Here is a 23578-nt window from a genome sequence, read left to right on the forward strand (position 1 = left end):
AATTCATCAATTTTAAAATATCTTATTATGTATTAACACCATGAATGTATGACATAGTCATTGTGGCTATTTAAATGGGATGTGCAACGTCATCTGACTAGGCAAACACAAGTAAAAGCTAATTGGAGCTAATGAAGGTCCCTGTGAAGGTAGGAGAACAAACACAGACAGAATGCCATATAACCTGGTGTCATTCACATGTGAGAACGCACAGGAGTGCAACACTCCTGCTGTCATGGACACACACTTACACAGAACCAGATATGTGAAAACACACAAAACACAGTGGGTTGTCTGATGAACAACTGCTGCCTTGTATCTAATCACCCTCAGGAAGGCCTTTAATCAAAGAAATAGCCTCTCACCCTGCATAATGTTTAGTGAAACACCAGCTCATTATCAGAGAAAGATGCTGTCACACATGAACACACGTAAGAGCACATATATGTGAATGTGACAGCAATAATAATAACAATAATATGAAATAATAATGTTTATGGGTAAAAACTGGGGGCCACTATGGGTGCCCTGCTGTGTGTACTCAGCTGATCTTTCTTCATTTTATCTACAGTGAATTGAATCTGTAGAATAGCACTTTCAGGTTCAACAGTATCCATCTATGCAACAGTGAGGAAAACACGATTTCTCTGATTGATAAAGGACAGAGAGTGTTGCAGGATGTCTGAAGATGCTTGAGGAGGGATAAATTAAGGGCAGCACCACAGGACCTTATGTAAATTTCATGTGGCACAGGGGACAATGGCAGGGAGAGCTGGGATTATAAAAGGGGATAACTGGTCTGTGCACTCCATACTTCTCTCATCTCTTCATTCACTCTTTTTACCCCCGCTACAGAAAGCCGCACCGCTATTGTCTTTTTATTTATTTATTTAAACCAAGGGGAAGCAGGGTGGAGGAAGAGAGGAAGCTTTCAACCCAATTATCCTGGGAATGCACAGGAGTACAGAGTAGGACTTTTCTGTGACATGAATTCAAATGAAACCTTTACATTGGGGTTATAGGAGAGAATACGGGAGTAGACGTAGTGGTTTTCTCTCTCATGCAGGGCTGCCCTCTCATCTAAAGATCCGAGATAATTAACCAGCTCCATAGTGGTGGACCTCCTGGTCAGGGTGGGCACAACGGCCACCACTGGGTTCTCTCTATGTGCATTACAAACAGAAGTCCTGCTGTTTAAAATCATAGCCTGGTTTGGACCATACACTGCCTGTTGTTTTCAAATTCACATTGGATTTAATTGCTTCTTTCAATTCATTTCTGATAGCACTCATGGGATTTTGTTAAAAACAATTTCCTTTAGACGCAAGCGGTGACAAAAGACAGTGATTAGGTGCATCATTACGATGCTTGTACTGTGCTGTCTAATCTAATCTAATACTGCACAGCATTTCAAGGTAAATGCATCCCTACCTTGCAATCGAAATAAACACACAAAAGGTACAACAACACACAAAAGGTACAACAACAACAACAACAAAATAATTAGAAAAAGACACAAGCCACACACAAAAGCAAAGAATACACATTATACACAAGCTTGCTAAGGACAGGATAAACACTGGTTACAAACAGCTACAAGCAAACAAACAGATGATACAACAGTGGTGAAAGGATTATGCCCTGTGTACTGGTTCAAGGTGTGCTAATACTAAGACAGCACTCAGCAACAAATACATTTACTAAGCAAATTCGGGGAGAGGTAATCCAAATACACGTTAGTACATTATCTAATCCAAACTACAAGGCCACAGTCGTCAAGGTCAACCTCCTGCAGTTTAAGCACACACTTAACTCAAATATTAATCACCTCAGTGTAACGTTTGTTTTGCTTCATTACAGTAAGAGCATGCATCTCCATGGACTGAATATGTTGGAGATCATAAGTCAAGTGAATATTTTTATAAACTGTAAAAATGATAACATCACTGTTTTCTCTCACTGTGGTGCATCTGATATGTGTGCATCATAATGTGGGTCTGTGTTTTTGCTATCACAAACTGAACTCTGACTCCAACTCTCAGACCCTGTAGGCATTCAGGACTGAATCAGTCGGCAGATGTAAGGTAATTGCCTCTCTATCCTCCTGAAACGCTCAGTTCTTCTTCCAGTGAAAACATCTCACCTCCCATGGAGTTTCAACAGACCTCAAACTCTGCCGTCTTGCTTGCTTATTAATATTTATATATTTTTACATTTACACCCCACTGTTGGCAAATGCTGTCTTTCTGTTCTGCTGCAGGCTAAAGGGAACCCTTATCTGAGAAATATTAATCTGCCTTTGTCTCTATTTATTTTTTTTATTTCCCATGTATCAGAGAAGTGGGCTGATTTGAATAAAGTAGCACCAGGCAGGGGGCAAAGCATGGCAAATTCGCAGCTTTTTCTATTGGCACTGTTTCAACACCTCAGACTTAAAGGGGAGGGAGTTATATTGCAACTTGCGCTGTGAAACAGCCAAGGGGTTGAGAGTAGAGGTCTTTGCCAAAATAAAAACACAAAAGAGATATACCCGCACAGTTACTTGTAAACCAGAATGGTTTACATTGGTAAGGGGGACCAGTTCCAGGACTCATTAGTGAGGTCTATCTAAAACAGTCAACAGTCAACATCAGCCGGACACACATGCGTGACAGCATGAACACCCAGCATCATAGCACAGAGTTGGTAGGGCAAGGACAGGATGAGGAGAAATATTTTGTACAGTGCGCCCTATTCTCAGACCCAAGATATAGGTTCACACTGCTTGTCCATAAGATTAGTAGGGAGCCTTGACTGAAGCGTCCAGCCTGCATGCTGAGATAAGCGCTGACAAACACATTCATCTGCAGGAGCGTACCTAGCTTTGGTTCACTAAGCTTGTTCTCACTGCCACAACACCCCAACCTAATGTCTAAAACCTTTTTTATCCTCCATTTTGACATTCACACCACTATAATGGACAATAACTTCACAAACACACAAACTGTGAAACGTTCTTAAAAGCTGCAGGGTTTGGTATCTTTCTGTAATACCGCAAATGTGAATGTTTGTATATGTCTATGTGGTTTTTATTACTTTTCCCTCACTATTTACTGCAGAAAAAGACCCTTCATGCTTTCATAGATCATTCTCCTGGGTCAAGGACTAAGAAACACAGAGCAAGATTACAACAGCTAGAAGCCTGAGGCCATACCCCAGCACCCAGACATACCACCTTCTACCCACACTCTGATTAGAAAATAAACCATGCACAGACACAAACTGGGAGAGCTGTAGAAAGGTAGCTCCAAGCTATAATATCATTTCATTTGAGTGCTTCTTGCACTTCATCCAGCAGAGTGCTATTACAATGCTGCCATTTTCAATTCCACCCTTAGAGAAAAGAGAAAAATATATGTCACTTGACAAAACATACCAAACCTACTATATGTGCTGTCATTGATGTTTTGTATTACTGTTGATGCTAAAGGCAGGCAAGGGATAATACCATACAATATAATGCTACACTGTGAAAGGAGATGCGCTCCATTAGTCTGGATGCAAGGCTGTTCTTCTGCTCTGACTTGATCATTTGCCCTCCCAGCACCCAGTGCTAACCTTTGTCCTCACCCAGATGCAGAAATTACCCCCTCAACAAGCAGGTAAAGCAGCAGGTTCACACATTTCCTCTGTATTCCACCCCTGAAAGGGTTCCAGGTCAGACCAGAGAAACAGCTGCAAAAATATGGTTGTCTGACAGTGCCCAAGGCTGTGCCTCTCTGAAAAAAGACTAGAGATGACAATCATTAGCACAACTCATCAGCATCTTTCTCTGTCTGTCTTATTCTCTCTGGGGTCATTTTCTGCTTTTTTCTTCCATTCTCTCAATAAATCAATTTTTTTCCACAATTCAATAGCATTGTCTGTTGTGTTGTATCTTGCCCTTTCCACTCACTTTTACTGGCTTGTCAGTGCTCTCTCTGCACTGACTGCAGATGAGGTTCTGTAGATGAAGCCATATACATACACACCCTATCATTCTCCATAGACCATGGCCAAGCCCGATATGATCTCCACCACCATTCTCCCTATCTGCGAATCCTGAGCTAAGGGATTGTAAATAACACTGTCACTTTCAGAGATAAGATGCAAGAAATATGGAAAAGAGTGAAGGTAAAGAGAATCATATGGTCGACAGTGATACCACAGTAAGGGAAAATCACAGGTGTGATATCATATGAGATGTGCATTTTAAATCGAGCCTTGGAGAGGGTAAAAGAGACAGAGCATGTATGACCTAGTGTGAACGCTGAGAGAAAAGAGGCAAGACATAACAACACAACAGGGGAAGATGAGAAGATGTTTGATCAAGGTCAAACTGGAGAGGTGTACAAAGGTGCTAAATAAATGGTGCTGACTGTAAATGAAAGGAATCCATTCCATCAAACTCATACCACATACTGTGCCACTACCCTTGATTCAGTAGATAAGCCTAAACAAACATCCTTATTTAAACAGCAGTCCTGTTCAAAGCTAATATTTCAAACTGCACCCCTAATTTGGCCTAACAAGCCCCTGGGCAGCACAGTAATGACAGTAAGACACACTGTGGGTAATTCTGTTGGCCAATTCACAAAAAATGTGTGGTGCTGCTCCTGAGAAACAATATAATTAACTCTTAATGAAGCTCTTTCTTTAAGACCCTTTAACAATACACACATACACATATATTCACACACACACACACACACAAACACACACACACACGCACACACACACAATTCAATTTAGCCTAATCCATGCTTTATGGTAATGTATAGCTCATTAAAATGTTAGTTAAAAACTCATTAAAATTCACTTGAAGAAGTAATAGCTTCATTACAGTAATATGCTGAAAAGCAAAGAAAAAGACAAGTAAGGACAAGAAGAAGAAAGAGCACAGAGCGACAGCTTTCTAATCACTTAATTGTGTCTAAAATGGAATACATTTGCATAATAAATAACAATGTGCTGTATCCTCCTATCTTTTTCTATTCTCACAACATACTGTAAGTAACAATTGTTATAATTAAAGATGCATTTTGCCCCAAAATGATATTGGTGGCCACTCCAGTTTTCATTCTGTTGTCTTGTTTATGGTCATGAATGTGTTTAGGTGGCTTGGCAGATCCAAACAGTGTGTTGAAACTGGAGCTGGCTGATACTGATGAACAATGTGCCCATGGGTCTTTGTGCCTGCTCTGATAAGGCAAGATGTTGTGTTGATGCTTGTGTTCCATCCAGAATGGTCGTTTTACAGCCGGAAGGGGAAGTAAGATGTGAAGGAAGAAGAAGAAGAAGAGGGTGTGGGGGGTTGAAGATGACAGCGAGATCGATTTCCTGCCAATTCCAGCACAGAGACAGAACAGACAGAAGTACTGAGGCATAATGACGGAGCAGGTGGGTCTACTTCTTATGTCAGGAAAAAGAACCGGATAGAGGAACTAAAGTCACAAGGAGAGGAAAGAAAGTAGTGCACTAAGACAAAAAGGCAAATGTCTCCTCTTAATGTCTTCTCTGTGAGAAATGAGTCTCCTATGAAATATAGTGTCCTGTCGTTTTATGTTATGTGAGAGAATGGCTGTACAAGCATGCTGAGAGCTGAATCACAAGCTGTATTTTGGAACAGAAAAGAAACAAAACTGCATTTCACAACTGGAAAAGCTGCTCTGTCTACATCTCACTATAAGTGAATATATCAACTTTTATCTTCTTTTATCTATTTTAAGATAAAATTCTCAAGACAAGTTGACCATGGTTTCCTTTTGCCCCTTTTTTGTAAACATAATTTAATGTAGCTATGCTGCATGCAGAGACTCAGGAAGATGCAAAACTTAAATTAATACTATGTACGATATCAGAAGTGAACTAAAAGCATGGATCTCTCCTTAAATCTGACTTTATATTTACCAAACAACTGGACTCTAATACAATCCTCAACCTCATATTTATTATGTCTGTGAGATACGGAAGATACAATAGATAGGAACTGAACATTTCCTTAATATGTGACCCCTTTTTCCTCCTACACCACATTAAACAATTTCTTGATAACTAGTTATTTTTCATCCTCACCATCCCCCTCTCTAACCTACTGTGTTGTAGATAATATGTAAACCACCCATAGTCTCCCCATGTCACTGTTCAAGCTTAACACAAGTCTGGCTATGACACACTGTTAAACCAGAGGATTAACTCCACTGACAAAAGGAACAGAGTTAGAGGCCACTAGCATATATATTTGCTGGTTTGTTTGTTTGTTTGTTTATGTGTGTGTGCATGTTCATCATATTTGTTTGTGCCCTGGCCTAACGACATTGAGGTAGTGACCTTCCATGGGGAAAGATAATCCCCTGAATGCTGCTGAACTATGTAGAGGCTGAGAGAACAGGGCTAGATTCTCTCAGAAGCACAAACACACAAAGAAGAGAAGACCAGCACACACACACAGACTGAGTCGCTTATCCGGTGTGGCACACATGGGTGAAAATGAAACCCCTGCAACCGAGTTCTGCAGTCCACTGTGCAAATCTTCATATAATCTTTAACAGCTTCCCCCTATTTTTCTTTATGCCAACCTATTTGCTGCAGCTCCTTCTATTCTATTTTATTGTTTTGTTCTATAATTGGATTGGCAGTAATGGTGAGTAGAGAGCCGTTAGGAGTTTGTAAAAGGTGTCACTCTGCAATGGCAGCTCTGTTTTAATTAAGCTCCCAGCTGGAGTTGAGCAGCTTTTATCTTGCTTGATCCAATGAGCCCCTAGTGCAAGTGTTCTCTACACCGTACTGCAGGAAAAGCAGGAGTAGGAAAGGAGGTGTTTACAACGGATCGCCCAGTTTACTGAACTCTGCTCTCCTTCCTCAATGCCAATCTATGTGGCTGGACCAAGAAGATACTGGGAGACATCATAAAAAAATCTGTCTGCTGTGTGTATATGTGCCATTTCTGTGTATCCTTATGCTCATTGTGACAGAGCCCCACCCATCAGTGGTGTGCAATCATGTATGTGTTGATGCAGATGCAGAGTCAGCCCCACAACATGGCGGCAACAAATGTGCAAGAAATTAAATAAACACGAAAGCAGTGACCCCCCCTCCACACACACACACACGCACACGCACACACGCACACCTCCCCCGATACCTCCTAATGGCCTTGTCAGATCATCTTTTCTTCAATCAATACTGCCTGAAAGGAAGAATCCCATACTTTAAGACACTTTGTTCCCCACTGTAGATCACAGGTGACACACAGGAGTCCTGTGTGGTTGCGAATCTGAACCTTATAGGGGACTCTGAACCAGATGTGAGAATTAAATCTAAAAGTCTGGTCATTTTCTAGGTGTGTGGCTTGGATGATATGGTCAGATTTCTGAGCAGAAGAAGGTTGAAGTCTATCAGTGTGGCAAACAGAAACCGGGCATCAGATGAGGCGGGTGTTAAATCACACGCAGCTAGGATGTAGAGACATTTAAAGAGATTTATTGATCACTTTATAGATCTTAAATCTTGAGGAAGGGCAAAAATTAAACTGGATATGGAGATGACCTTTACAACAGCCTCACTGATGGATAAGATTTTTTTTTCAGTCTCCATTTCGCGGGTGGTATATGTCTGAGATGTTTATAACTGAGGGGGAAGAAGCAACTCATCATTTCGTCAGAAACCGGCATTGAATTTGTAATATATAATTTATGTGTCTGTTGATGCCTAACTGAATGCTGCACATAAGATCTAAATACTTGGAATAAAATGTTTTAATGCTGCTGCTTGCTCAGTAAATCACTGCTACATTAACCTCACCTTTAAACCACAGACTCATACAGTACACACACACAATTTACAATTTCAATTATATGTGCTACAGTCTGTCAGTTTTCTATGGAAATTAGCTGCCCTGCATACAACAGAGTAAAGCAACACTAATGACAAACTGATCACTTTATACTGCACTGAAATATCAGGTCTACTGTACTGCTCAAATACAACAATACTACAAGACAGCACATCAGCACATGCACACACAGATTACTTACTGTATAGCTGATGTTCAGGGTATATGTTGAAATGCTTTGACATTAACTGGCTTAGAGGGCATTGAAATGATTTATTGAAGCTACAGCTTCTCTGGAGTCATTCTATGAAAGAGTACTACATCTTGTGAGAAACTGCATGACAGTCCAGTTTCTTCTTTCACAATCCAATTTGTGTTAATTGCATTACAGAGCAGTAATTGTGTTATTTCCCTCTGTAATCAGCTTATTGCCTCAATGAAGCTGGATATACCTGTACACCAGTCTTATGTAACCCGTGTGCTAATGGGGGGAATTTGATTCATTTCAGGGCATGGAGTAAAACCCAGGATACTCACTCAGATAATCTGGCCTGCTGGAACTGTCAGTCTGTATGTAATAACCCTGGTGTGTGTGTGTGTGTGTGTGTGTGTGTTTATGAATCCATGCACATATTATCATGCAAATGGGAACAATCTGAAACCCACTACTGGTCGCAATGCTCAGGATCAGTGCAGAGTGCTGTGTCTAAACCATTTCTGTTCTGCCTCTCAATCCTCCCTCAAAAAAACAAAACAAAAAAAAACCTCTCACTTCTTTCCTCCTGATTTATCCCTCCCCTTTATATTTTCTCAAGCATAACATCAAAAAAGCTGATTCAACTGTACTTTTTCATACTGCATTGCTATTTTAAATTTGTCAAATACATCACAGTAGTCTGGAGAGGTTAGTCATTTAGGCAAAGAAACAAACCTAATGAGGCAACTTCTAATCCAAAGCTATTTGGAGTTCTGTCAACAGTATTGACTGCACTGCAGATGGGATAAGATTTCTTTGGAGGGCACCAATGACCTACATAGCAAGGACAAGACAGTGGCTCAAAAGCAGCACAGCAGAGTGATCCCACAGCTCTCCAGGGCACAGATCATGCAGCAAAAACACAACATTGTAAAAACACTGCATGTGTGTTTGCATATACGTGTGTGTGCATGGATAAAGCATTTCCACTTCCACCTACACAAATGTCCATCTTTACAGTCTGCACTTTTCATATCACCATGTGGGAAAATCCAGTTTGTGACCAGCTATCCAACACTATTACCATTAGCTATTGGGCAACACACAGTCAATATTGATTTCACCAGGCAACTACCTAATAATTCAGTGATCTAGAACTACTTAGCCTGAATTGCTAAAGACAGAGGGTGGAAAAGAAGTGGAGTGGTTATGGTTGTATTCTGCCATGTGTCTGCTGTGAACAATGCCCACTGGTGTTTGCTACTGAAGGTTTGTGAATGTCTCTAGTAAGAATGAGAAGATAAAATCTAGGGTTATTTCCTAGTGTGTTCTGACCTTAGAAAGAACATTAAGGGCATTAAGGAACATTTCCTGATAATAGGCCACAAGGCTTTATTACTCTACACACCAATTTAAGACATGAAGTGGTCACTGGGAATCTGTAATTGCAGTAATATGTGTAAAGCTTTGTTTTACAGGTCCACTATTTTTAAAATAATTTCCAGTTAAATTAATAAGTCTTAATAATTTATAATAAGTAATTAGGTACTTATTATAAATAATATAGAGACAATATTGAATTTGTACTCTTCTTTTTAATTACCAAGAACTGACTAGAAGAGTGTGTTTTTAGTTTTTAGTCATTTGATAATTCATAAATATGAAATTCATCACTCCACAATTGTACAGTACAGTACAATTACATGTATAGACTGTTGTTTCCAATAATAAAATAATGAGCAAATATTTACTTGAGTTTAAATGGAGCATCTTAAAATGACTGTTGTTCAACAATGCTTCCTTAGAAATCATTAGAAAATTGCAGATACATAAGATAAACTTTTATTAAAAATATTTGGTGTATCTTAAAATACACAGACATTGTTGTACTACTTCTATGGGTAATAATAAAATCAAAGTAAAACTGCTACTGATTTCATGTCATGGGCCATTTACAGTTAACATAGACCTCCAACCAACCTAAAATCTGTTCATTTCTGAAGACAAATTCATATTATACTTGGATCAAAGGTGAATATTCTTGCCATTTAAGATAGAAGGCACATTTTTTTCTTTGATTAATTCCAGGTCCTTGAAAGGTCACTGTGATACAATGACATTTAAAATTGGCATGTCTAACCCCAGAAAGCAGGACATTGGGGAGCCATTAGGAGGTACTTCTGCAGTTGAGCTGGAAATTTAGCGTGGCTAGAGACACAACTTGAACTGTTTTTCTTGCCTCCGCTGGAATTCCTGATTGTACATGCACTGTACTGCACTTAGATCACTGGGGGTGGTTGACACACGTATCTATAATACAGGAACACACATACAAACACTAACTCACACACATGCTGATGCTGTAAACCCTCTGTATGTCTAAACACTGAAACAACCAGATACACTGTCCCCTGGGTAATGAAGGAGCATTGTGAGACTGTGGTTACCGTAAAACCCAATTAGTGTGTGTGGTTTTATCAGTTCTTTCAGTTAGACCTACATATACAGATAAGCTCTTCCACAAGATTGTGTTTTGCCTGTCTAGTCTTTTGCCCCCTGCTGGACACAGACAGCCAAGCATGTATTTGTGGTGAATTAGCTATAGGATAAAAAAAAAATCACCATGATTATGTTTTCTGGGTTCATGTGTTCTCCATTTGAGGCTAAATCAAAATAAATGAGTATAAAATTTGTGTGTGTCTGTTTTGGCAAATGTTAAATCCTAATGTTAGACATAAAAAATGGCAAAGCTTTCCCTTCTAACCTACAGACTACTATAAAACAGCCGTCATGGTTTGGGGGTTGTATGTACAAATATTTCAACAAATACAACCATACAGTCAAATCTCAGGTAAAACAAGAAAATCACCTACATTGTATTGTATGTAATTAAACATATGACTGTTTCTCCATTTCTGCTCCGCACATCTCAGAGCTCGGATTCTTGCCTTCAGCTGAAGAATGAAGCAGCGGCTGACAGTGTCACAGCACCAGCCTTATCCTTGCCTTCAAACACCTCCATCTCCAGCAGCCACATAAAAGAGCAGAACAGAGTGGTGGCAATTGCAGCTGCCGTGCTGTGCAAGCCTCTGCTCCACTGCAACCGTCAAAGGAGCTACTTCTGTTTTCATGTGCCGCATCACTCTGGGCCCTTTGAATGCACAGATCACTGTCAAGATGTTGAGGCTCTCACCAAAAACATACTATATGGCTAAAAAATAGGTTAGAAATATAGAGGATTCTGCATTTTGTCAAAATACACATACATGTAGACTGGGTGTGTGCATGTGTATCTTGTATGGAAGTAACAATTTGTAAGACTGTGACACTGGTTTAGACAATTTGATTAGTATGGATTAAGTAATCATATTCAATTTGCATTAGCATTAGTGAATATCACATGTCATTTTAGTGACTTTTCCTCCAACATAATTGACTTCACTAATTCTGGAGATGCCCCTGTTTTACAGAAGTCAAGAACTAAGTAGCAATTCAGTCAAGAGACAGAGAAAGACAGAAGGAGAGAGAGAAACAGAGTGAAGTGTTTTTCACCATCTTTCATTATTCAGCCTCAAGCCATGAATAACTGAATCCATGATAGCAGGGATGGAGGGCTATATTTTCATACAGCATGTCTGAATGTGGGGGGAGCATAGCAAACCACAAGAAAGCATCCTCTTCCTCCTCCAAAAGAGGTCTTTAAATCAAGAGCTAGGCGCTCCACTCACGCATGACTGCTTCCTCTCCATCCATTTCAGCGTGGACCTCTGCAAACCCCCATCCATTCACTGAATGCTCAAAAACCAAAATAATAATGATGCTTAAAATGTCTACTACTGCTAAGATGTGTCCTACTACTGCTAAGATGTGTCCTACATTGACAAGTTATTGAAGATGGATCGGGAAAACATAACTGAATGGGAGAATGTTATTATTGCTAATATTAAAAAAGGGACCAAGATGCTGCTTCACTGCACTCGTCCAGCCGTTGACATGTCACCCACACACAGGGAGAGGTGGAGAAATGGGAGGGGTACAATAAGGGGGAAGATAAGAGGAGATGGGGCAAAGAGCCTCTGTTTAAATAGCAGAAAGGTGACATGTGAGCACTCTGCTGAGGAAAGGGACCCCTGACCTCACTGTGCCACAGTGACAACCAGCACTTAGCATTCTCCACAGGAGTCTGATCTCACCAGGTAATTGTTGTGTGTTTTACATCAACATGACCCTGCAGAATCATGCTTCTGACAAATGTGCTAAAACAAACAACGCATGTGTATTCGCTTTGCCCCCATCCGAGAAGCAACACCCCTGTCCAGTTAAAAACCTGTCATTAACACAAATAATTCATGGCCACTCTTCCCTGAAGCACACAGATGATTGAAGTCGATCAACTCAAAAAAGTTTCAAATTGCCTTTTCAAATTCATCTGCTGATTACCATAATCACTTCATGTCTGACAATACTTAGTAAATGTGTGTGCTATTAATGTCAGCAATTATGGGACTAAATGCAAATGGGCTGCCAGTGTGGACGCATCCATTGATCTGAGCAGATAAAGCACAAACAGACCCAATCTTACATTTGCCATTGTAGAGTGACCCCTCCTGTTCACTTCATCATTATCCTGTATGAGTTTTGCCCAAGCAATTGAGGAGGAAAACTCTGCTTGCATTTCTACTCTACACACTGAAAATGGGTTCTAGACCAATTTATAGAGGTAATTTTACTGTGAAAATGGATTCATTCTAAGTTCACAGTGAATGCCTTCTTGAAATGTAATGGCTGCTCTACTCTACAGCACTCCAACATCTGCCTCTTGACTATGCCTCAAGCTGTAGATCACTCTCCCATGAGCCCTCACTTCACTGTCAGGCCAGCAAATTCCACCTTCATTAATAGCAACCACTCATGTCTGACTTAAATTAACGTACAGGCTATCAATTAGTTAGGGCAAGGCCAGACATAGCGTACTCAAGGGGAAAGAAGAAAGGCATCCTGGATAGATGCTGGACAGCAGAGACAGATGATACTGTATCTCTACCGTCATTACACCTTTTTTCTCTTTTCTGCTTCATTTCTTCTCCATGATCTAAAACAATTCACTTCTTTGGCTACAGTGGTTTCTGATATACTCATGGATAATCTACTTTTATTTTGACAGAAGAATGTCCATCTTCCAATGGACTAGCATAGGTTAAATCACTTAAAACTGAATCATACAGGGGGGATCTGTTTACCTGATAAACCAAATTTTACACAGTTGGTCCTTCTCATTTGCATAAGTGTTCATTTCCCACACAGGTATGGAACAGGTGAGCTTCCTTTCTATGGCGGTCATTGTACAATCACACATTCATCCACAAACACCCCTCTCGCCTTAAAATACCTTATGGAATTATTATTTTCTACTTCACACAAACATTTTTTCTCTATAAGTCCTCATGCATTCATCCATCTTTCCAACTACCCCTCTTCCTCGATGAGTTAATTCCTCTTCCATTGCCTGTTGTCTGCATGACCCTGACGACCCAGGAGAATCTCCTAACAGGCTCCTCTTGCCCATCAGGATTGATCGGTCCACAGCACCCTGTCAGACGCGATCAATACATCATTCCTTCAGTATCGAGGCCCTGCTTACTTGCCACCTCTTCCTTCCCTGCATCACTTTACTTCCATTTTATTATTATTTTTCACAGCGGATCGATGCAGGCAAACAGGCCCACTGTAAACCACACCACAATTAGAGCAGCATCTAATCTTCTTGTTGACTCCATTTTCCTCACAGCAGCCAGCAAATAAAACACAAATGATAATGAAAACTAATGGGATTTTGTGGAATTAAATCACTTAAACAATGAAGAGAGCCCAACCACAGCTTTAAACCAATAAAGATCCTGGCAGAGGTATATGCCAGTCAATATTTTATGCACATAAGGCTTAACAAGCTAAAATAGGAGCTTCTTCTTGTGGTGATGCATCATTTGAACTAATAGCTTTCAACAGGTAAAGGTCAATAATATTCAACATTAACAAACACAAGAAAATAAAAAAATAAAAAAAACAACAAAATCCAGTATTTCTCAGGTAAAATGGAAGCTTATCCACTTTTATACTGTTTATGTCCATACACACAAACATTCAAATATATCACATTCACATATATCTACAAAGATAGCAATGAGTTCAAATTTTTAGATCTATTTTCATTCCATTAAGTGGATCTCTGCAGAATAAAATTACATTTCTAATATTGAGTGCAGAGAATGATGTGCTTGTGGTAAAACCAATTAATAACAAACTTTCTTCATTGTCCAAATTTTATTAGGTGTTGAGATGTCAGCTTTTTCAATAACTATAATCATGTTTCTTTGTCTCTTTTTTTAACATGCAGATGTTTCCAAAATTGAGGTCAACTGTCACTGACTATGAGGTAACTGATTTCTGCAATGTCATTGCATTAGCAGCTGGTGTATGGAGAGCCAAAAATAGACAGTTAATTTGATCATTGAATTATAGATTTAACACGCTCTGTAGTTTAGCCTGGGTTTGAGGGCAGGCCTGTCTGAGAGCAGCGCTGGTGGTGCGAGAAAAGCTGTCTGCTTGGTGCAGGCAGTGTGCAGGGCAGCAGTGTGGAACTGCAGGAGCAATTAGCAAATGCAGCCTTGAGCTCCCTGTGAAGTTCCTTTGAAGGAGGGAGCTCAGACCGATCAGTGGCCTCTCTGATGTATGTTTGTGAATCTTTCAAGGGAGTGAGTGCGGCTAACAAGGCCTCATCTATTACCATTTGAAATGTAATTAGCGTTGTTGGAGGAATGGAGCAGGGCCAAGCAAGAGTGGCTCAATCTGGGATCTGTGTGCCTCAGTGTCCCACCAAGCAGCAACAGCAGGAGGATGAAGTGAGGGCATGGAAAAAGAATCCCTTGAGAGGAGACCGGTCCTCGGCAGCCCTGACACAGAGGCCCATCACACACTGCCACTATAATGAAGCAAGGGGTGCTACAAGGTTGGCAGCATCAGACTCTTTGTTGGAGAAGAAAGAGGTCCCTAAAACAAACATATGCATGCTTCTTAATGCCAGGTAGTCATGTGTTGTGCTTACTGGTTTAGGTTTATGCTTTTGAAAAGGCAAACCAATGATATCAAACCAAATTATATTTAAAATAAAATACTGGCCTTTTTGGGTCTTTAAGAATAATCAACCATAAATGCGATACTATTGTTTCCACAGAAAAGAAGGATTCAGATAACCTCTCCACTCCAGAGGGACAGTGAATGGAGACAGTCTTTTTTACACTCTTTTACATCATGCAGCGCCAGTTCTCCATCATGCTATTCACAGCACTGACTCATTATAGCCTCCTCCAGTGTTCATGACATGTGTGTGCTGTGACAACACGGATCATCTGAAATGACAGATTACTGGGGATTTATGTGTCACCCAGTCTTTGCCTCTCAGGTCACAGTGGGGTTAGGTCAGGTGTGACTCTCACTATGTCAACTGTTTTAGTCAACCTTTAACCACCTATGTTCAGCTTCCCGAGCCTCTGGGTGTGTGGAAGGGTCATCAAGGTCATGACTGTTTTCAGTGAACATCAAAAGTGATTTAGTGGAAGTTAATGAGCCATTACTCTTCATCAGGAGTGCCTCCATAAAAGTACCATCCGCATATTACAAACTGAAGGTATTACATGTTATTGTGCTGGAGACACCTGTTATACACACCCCTTTGTTCTCAAACCTTCTCCCAAAACACAAAACTCAGAAATGACTAAGGCTGACTGCCAGCTGGTGAAAGCTTAAGAGACCAAATATGGAACTTGGATAGCACAGTCACCTCTCTGGAGAGTGGTGGTGCAACAGGAGTGGGAAGCGGCAAGGTTATTCAAGGGAGGGAATAATCTGTGTCAGGTCAGGCCATTTTTTTCTTTCCCTACCACCCTCCCTCTATCCAATAAGGTTGTTGAACTAGGGCATCAAGAAGAGCTGTTTACATCAGTATGCAACATGGAGACAGTGAATCAATGGAGCCTTGGAGCCTAGAGGACTTTCCACTCTCTCTCTCTCTCTCTCTATTGCAGAACCACTATTAATGAGCAGGAACCAGTGCCTATCTATTCCACTTGTGGCCACACACTAAATTACCAGCACAACACAGCATTTATGGACACCCACAAATTAAAGTGGCAAAATCTGCAAGGACAACCAGACCTTGTATAAACAAGAGGTTCATATGATAGTCTGAGAAGAGGACCTAAGAAATCCAATAATTGTATACATTAACAGAGATAAAAGATATGATAAAGATAAAGTGGCTTCTTACAGCTCTCAGCAGACATATTTGGTCTGGATTTGAACGTTAGGATCAATGGTACACTGGAATAAATGGCAGACCAAGCACCTGGCTAGGGATTTGTTCTTATCAGAGCACACAAACTAGATATAAAAACAGAAAAAGGAGAGATAGACAAATATTTTAACACACAGCATGAAAAAGCATTGAAAAATAATAAATAGGTAAATAAACAGTATAGCTGAAGGGAAAAAGGCTTTTAAACATTTAAGCATAGTGGCAGGAGATGCCGCAGGATGACCTGTAATGGGAGAGAGGGGGAAGTGGAGGAGTGGTAAAAGCCTGATAAAATAAGAGACTGTAACCTCACTCTACTTAGCCATCAGACAAAGAGATGCTTTGGGGAGTGCATGAGCAATATCACCATAAAGTCACAACATGCTGTGTGTCTGCAGCTGTTTCTATGCTCCCTGTCTGCTTCTCTGCACATTTAAATGAATGAATAAAAAAACTTTTAACATTTACAGGCAGAACTGCTTAACATGTCCATTTGTAAGAAGCAAAGAAATAAAGTAGTCTACAAGATAAAAAAATGTTGGGGAATGTCAACAGTAAGAGAATATTTATAGATTTATAGAATGGCAATTCCTAACTTTGCAATTAAGCTTTTAAAAATATAGGGAAGTTTTGAGATTAACCTTATGCCAACACATGAACATGCATGCAAAAGCCCTTAATCAAATCTCTGAAACTCAAATATGTAGAACTATAACAATACACATATAATTGGTAAAAAAACAGAGTAAAAAAAACTATTGTAAAAACAAAAACAAGGAGTCTTTTTGCGAATCTCAGGAAATTTTAATTTACATAATGTACAATCTATATAAAGTAGAAGGAGTCAGTCACTGACACAAGAATCCATTTTAAACCTCATTCCAAATATCAATTTATCCGGTAACAATGGTATACTCCCCACTGGGTTTTGCAATCAAATAGATTGGTTTACTGGAATTTGAGCAGCTACTTCCTGAAATAGTGCCAAAAAGAGGTGTTTAGATAAAATCAAAAGCCACTGCTTGACTGATTTAATGGGTGTATAACTTTAAGTAAAGGATACGATGTTGTGGCATTGCCATACCTTTTTGATGGAGAGTTTTGCTGTTTGTAGGTCATTGTGCGTTTGACAGTGTGTCAGTGTGTGTCAAACATTAAACGCTTCAAAATGGGCCTCCACTAAAAGTGCCTTGGGACCAGACCACTCACCCTGCTTCCATCTCAGTACTGACAGTCCACCACTGAGGGAGGGACAGCCTAATTTCACTGCTGGCTGACATCCATTCAGCTTGAGTGATGAGGGAGCCAGCCCTCATGCACACGTATGCACACATATGTATGCTTGCGCAGCCAGAAATACACATTATAGCACATGCGCACACAGAAAATGATTCAAAAACCGTAAACTCAAATCAAGGTTGGCTATGTTGACAGGCCTCTGCCTGACGCTGCAGTCTTGTGTCAGAACCTCTAGTTCTGGGGGAATATACTTGCCTGCAATGCTCAACTGTGCACTCCAATGCACCACGGCTCCACTAAAGTCTGCTCGATGTTTGCATTCATTCCTCCTTTCATTATCATTCTGAAAACAAAACTACTTTGGTGTAATAGGCTGCCATTCTACTTGGCATCAGATGCTTCTCAAGGTAAGGCTCAATGGGAATATGCATGCAGCTCTCAGGGAAAGTTAGAGGCAGTGAATGAGACATGAGAAGAGATGGGGGGACCCTCTGGGGATAGAAAGGCCTTCACTGTGATAGACCCTGATGAAGACAAATGGAAAGGACCATTATGGCCTCACTGTGGCGGGGTACCATCTACAGAAAAAAAAAGGGTGGTGGGTGGGGGATGGCTGCTTAGATGATGGACATAAGCCTAATTGGTGACCTGCAGGGTTTAGAGCTGGGGTGGGTGGGTTTCTCCACTGACTGAGTGGTATGAGTGTCGATATATCCTGAGCAGGGGTCAGAGATCAAGTGATCTGCCAGGCTAGAGGTGGAGGCAAAGGGATGCATCTCCGAGACAGAGCCTGTTTGCCACTCTTTCTGAGAATGATGATGTCTTAGCATACCATGAAAATGACACACTACAGCACCCCTTTGAGCAGGGAACACAAAGTATCATAGTGTAGAAGTAATTTTCTGTAATTCTACAACATGGCAAGTATTTGAAGCAGAACAAAGAGTGTAAAGTGAAGATATACAAGAGATGACAATTCTTTGTTTGCATGTGGTCTGTCAGGTCAATACAGCAGTGAATACTGCACGAAGAGTAAAACAGAAAAAAATCTCTTGTTGAATATTAATCTGAGTCAGGGTTTGAACATTGCCCTCTGTGCTCACTTCTTTTGCGGCAGCTGCAGGGAAATCGATCACACGCCTGAATTAATACTTAATCATAGCACCCAAATGCTCTTAGCTGAGGCCTGTGTCTATGGCTGAGCAAACATGAACAGGACAAAGGAAGAGGGTAGGGAATGGGCTGAAGGCTGAAGTGCATTACAGAGTGGACTTTATGTCTCTTTTATCATAATGAAAAAACCTACATCAGCATGAAGTACAATCCATACGTAACACAATATTCACACATATTCATGACTGTCAATTCCACACTTATAGCTAGTACTGGTACTGTATATACAGCCATCAAGAATGGGCTAAACTGAAATGGTTTAAACTAGCTACGTTTGTCTGTGAACAGCATTTCCTGACAGTTCATCATCTTGTCATTTAAAGCCCATTGCCATCCAAAAAAATCATGTAGCTGCTGCTAGTCTGGATGTGTTGTTATTTGCTAAGAATAATGTGCAGCGTGGCTTAATGGACATCTCAAAGTCTGACATTAATCATAATGAGAAGAATGTCAACATGTTTCAAATACAACGATACTGACGTGACACTACAAAAGTGGCAAAAGAGGCAAAATATAATGGCAACAGTGCCCAGTCTGCCACCGGAGAGCTTCCTCCCAAGTCTATTCAGACGGAGGACTGCAGCCACACTGTCAGTGAGGGGCTTTCACCAGTGACTGACATAGCTAATCACACTGGATTCTGATTAGAGAAGAATAATACAGAGTTACCCATTAAGGGAATCCAAGAAATGGTTTTAAACCCTGCTATTTGCTACCAAGGCAACACATGTAAACATATTTATTGTTGTGTCTCGCTATAGACAAAAATAATGGTCAGGCAAGGACTGCCTCTTTCAGTGAATCAAAAAGCGCTTATATGCACCACATGGCATAACTGATGAATATTCTCTCTTTATGTTTAATACATGTGCCTTTAGAGAGCCACTGTTGGCCAGAAGTAATAATTCAAAAATAATCATTCATTTAATTGTAATCTTTTGACATATTTATTAGGCATCATTCTAGCCCATCATTTCTGTTATCTTTTTCACATCACTTTTCCAAATCATTTCAAATAAAAACTGCTTTTATTTTGTAGGACTAAGTCTTACAAATAGTGGAGGTAGAAGTAAGAAAGAGGACTATGACAGGCTTCACTCTGCTCTTGGAAGAGGTATAAAGTAGCACTGCATTTATTGAGAAAAAGAAAAGAAAACAGACAAATAACAAACCCATGTGAATAACATAGGCTTTGGGGGCTTTTTCTGGCTGCACCACGTGGGAATAATAATGACCATCTTGGATCCAAAACACCCATTCATCTTAAACCTGGTCTGCCTGGCAAAACTCATAATCCCCTTAACACCCACGACTCACCACTAGAGAGCCAGCAGGGGGAGAAAATGACACTTTGAAGGCACAGGATAAAATAATACAAACCCCATTTCTCCATATTCTCTTCAGAGTCCACATGATTATTTAACATTCCCTGGAATACACTCCATCTGCTAGTCAGCATTAATTCCTGGATTCTCACCTTTACACCTTCACAAAGCTCTCTTCCTTTTACTCTCTTTACAGGTCCTTCAATCAGACTAATATCTTTTCCCTAGTGATGAATCATTTCATTCTGTCTTTTTCTTTCATTCCCTTGCTCTGCTGCTACACCAGCATCAACTGCTCTTTTCTCTTTAAATACCCTCTATCCATCATAGCGGTAAGTCTGGTCCCCCATGCTCCAACTGTCCTCCTCTCTAATCCAGCTTTATTCTTTTGCTCCCTTAAATCAGCCATCAACCATGAACGATGGTGAAGGTTAGAGGGGTCCATTTTCATTCCCCTGATTCCTGACCCAATCCCTGCTTGCCCTCAGTGACATTACTAAATACTCAAGGGGAGTGACTAGTCTTTCCATTTATTTAAGAAAAGACTTAACCTTCCACGTTTTGTTCATTCAGTGTGCTAACTCCCCATTCGTATCTTTGGATATGAACCACAGCCTCTGTCTGTATTTGTAGCACAAAAAATAAATTGTGTATAAACTGTATTTAGCCTTTGAAATACATTCAAAGCCACAATCTAATTTCCAAAGTAAACTGTAGCTTCCCTCACTGTAATCCCCAATCATATGATTAGCATTGGTGAATAAATATCTGCTAGTATTTGTGGGAACCCGTGCCAGTCGGAAACAGGATTTCAGAGACTATCATGGAGAAAAGCCTGACAGCACCCCAGGGTCACTGTTCACTGACTCAACCTTTAGTTTTTACAAACAGAAATTAGCTGAGAAAACTTCCTCAAACATCTAAAGGATCAAAGAGGATGGAATTCATGACCCAAATTACACACATTTCTTCAGAGAGTTATGAAGAGAAAAGCAGTAAAAAACCTAGGACCCCAAGAAAAAAACAAGAAAAAGGAAGGCAGGAATGATTGACAGTTTCAAATAAAATAGCATGAAAGCCATAATGAACAAAATAAAGACAGAAACAGTCCTAACTGCATGGTAAATCTGATTAAGCATCAGAGCAAGGATGGCAAGCAGGGCTAAGTGACTCAATGGATGAGTAAGTGAATAAATAAAGGAGAGAAGATTGTGGTGGCTGCCTGCCACAGCACCACGTTATTTGAGCAGCCTTGTGTGTACACAAGCCAGGTTGCTACGGGCTGAGTTTCCACACTCAGCGCAATTACTTTGGCTGCGTTCTGTGTCGGTGAGCTAATTAGACCTCAGTGAGCTTGGGACTGGTAGACTGGAAGATGAGGTGAGTCACTGGGGATGGAGATGGGGGTGATATCCTCTGTTTTTTTACCTAAAGCCCTCTCACACCAAACAAAGTTGTGTTCCCTGTTTACAGCACGGACTGTAAATGAGAACTGGCCCTGAAAGGAGAAAGAGTAAATGTCGCAGAGAAAATGGTTGAGCAGCGGCTGTGAAAGCTCTACGTGCTCTGTATTTTGCTTTCTTTAGCTCTTCTTCTATGTTTCCCTCTTGGGTACAAACACATCTAGCCCCAACCTGTGCCACCAAAAATATCCAGCTGTCCGTTCTATGCCCTCATGCTAATCCAGGCCCACCAAGTCTACTCCCACCTCTGCTGGAGTAACCCAATAATGCTGTGTGTACTTAAACAGCAGTGTTGGCAAGCCTCCTCCACTCCCAATCTCCTCTCACTGCCAACAAACACACTGAGTTCTCTTTCAACAGTCCTCTGCCCAATTCAACTCCTTCTGAGAAACGCTGTTAAAACAAACACTCCCCACAATGCAACTTACTGTGATGTCTCTTTAAAGAAGACAAAAAAAAGAGAAGAGGAAATAATAATTGACGATTGCCCTCCTCTCTCTAGACATTATTAGGCAATATGTTATAATTAATTGAACTGTGGTCTTGTTGGTACATGAGGGTTCTTGGCTGCTCAGCGTTCTCATTAGCTACGCAGTTTCTAGCCCTAACCAAATGAACAATAATAATACTCTCCGGTTGAAATGTGTTATGGAGATGAAACCTGATGGCCTCTGCTAGTAATTGGACTCTCTTCCACTCATTAAGGGAGAAAAGAAATAAAAAAGCAATAACACTCTCAAAGTGTCATCAGAGGAGGAATGGGACACTTTTCTTTTTGACAATTCATCAAGAGTGAAGCCCTGCCTATTAGGTGAATGAGAGCCCAGGGCCAAATAAACATCTCCCACTCTGCACAGACTGTTTGATGGGTAAACAGTCTTTGGTGTGTTTGCTGCCAGACAGTGACATTCTATGTGTGGACATGACATTCAGGGCAAAGAAAAGACCATAGCAGAACTTCTGCTGTAGGTTAACTATTACAAAATTGTGGCGATTCAAGGTAAGCAGTTTTTATTTGGACTACTGATTTCACTTTGTTCTCCTTCCCTTGCAGATTAAATAAAATCTTCAGGTCAGGGCATGATTGCATTTCCCTACAGGTAACAGGAAAAATCCACACACACTGTTGGTACAAGTGGGTTGTATAGACTGCAGGATTTTCTGCCAAATTCTGCACACAGGGACTTTCAGCGCCATTCATCATCCAATTTCTCTCAACAGTGCTGCTCATCGTAATTTGTTTTCTGAGCAATTGACAAAGGGAAGGTGTCTTTCACTGGAACATTCAAATAAACAATTATCTCTGACTGGCTCAGGCAACAATGTCAGGAATGTTACTCCTCATTTTGTGTGTTTCAGCCTGCCTCCTCACTAAGCCTGTGGCTTTCAAGCAGAGAAGGGAGAGGATATAAGCCAAGAGTGACACACAAGTCATCCTCAGGTCTCATTCCACCAGAGTCCTCTGTCTGGTCCTGACAGGGTTAGCAACCAGACAGTTCAGAGTTTCACTGCAGCTTGGCTAGGGAGATAAAACCTGTCTAAATCTTGTACCTTCACCTGCTCTCTCCATTCATCAAGTCAGAAAGGGATGAAGAATCAAAGCCAGAGGAAACACAGGCTATGTTAGCCTGGGAATATCAAAACTACTTTTGGAAAGTTTTCAGGTTTTATTATACTTTACTATACTTTACAACAGTAAAAGGTAAAAGCTGGCATGGATTGACAAAGATGACAAACAACTATATGGTTCAGCTGCTGTATGTTATGTCAGAAGAAACCTTTCAAGCATCCAAAAATGTGATGTGTAAAACATCTGTGCAAAGCTTTATATTCACTTTCTATCCCCACTACTCCTGTGTGGTGCATAGACATAATGCATAATAATAAATACAGGATTCACATTAAGGTTATAGTTTGTAATACTCATCCAGTGCAGAACTGGACAATGTAGCAGTGACTGTTTTTACAAACTAACCTAAA

The 23578-nt window shown here is 40.5% G+C and overlaps 1 protein-coding gene across 6 annotated transcripts in view; it reads right to left on the reverse strand.

Moving 5' to 3' along the window:
- robo2 (roundabout, axon guidance receptor, homolog 2 (Drosophila)) overlaps positions 1-23578 on the reverse strand; it is a 154937-nt gene that overhangs the window by 57451 nt on the left and 73908 nt on the right. The window lies entirely within an intron of this gene.

Source organism: Mastacembelus armatus, chromosome 13, assembly GCF_900324485.2.
Source record: "Mastacembelus armatus chromosome 13, fMasArm1.2, whole genome shotgun sequence".
Taxonomy (NCBI): Eukaryota; Metazoa; Chordata; class Actinopteri; order Synbranchiformes; family Mastacembelidae; genus Mastacembelus; species Mastacembelus armatus.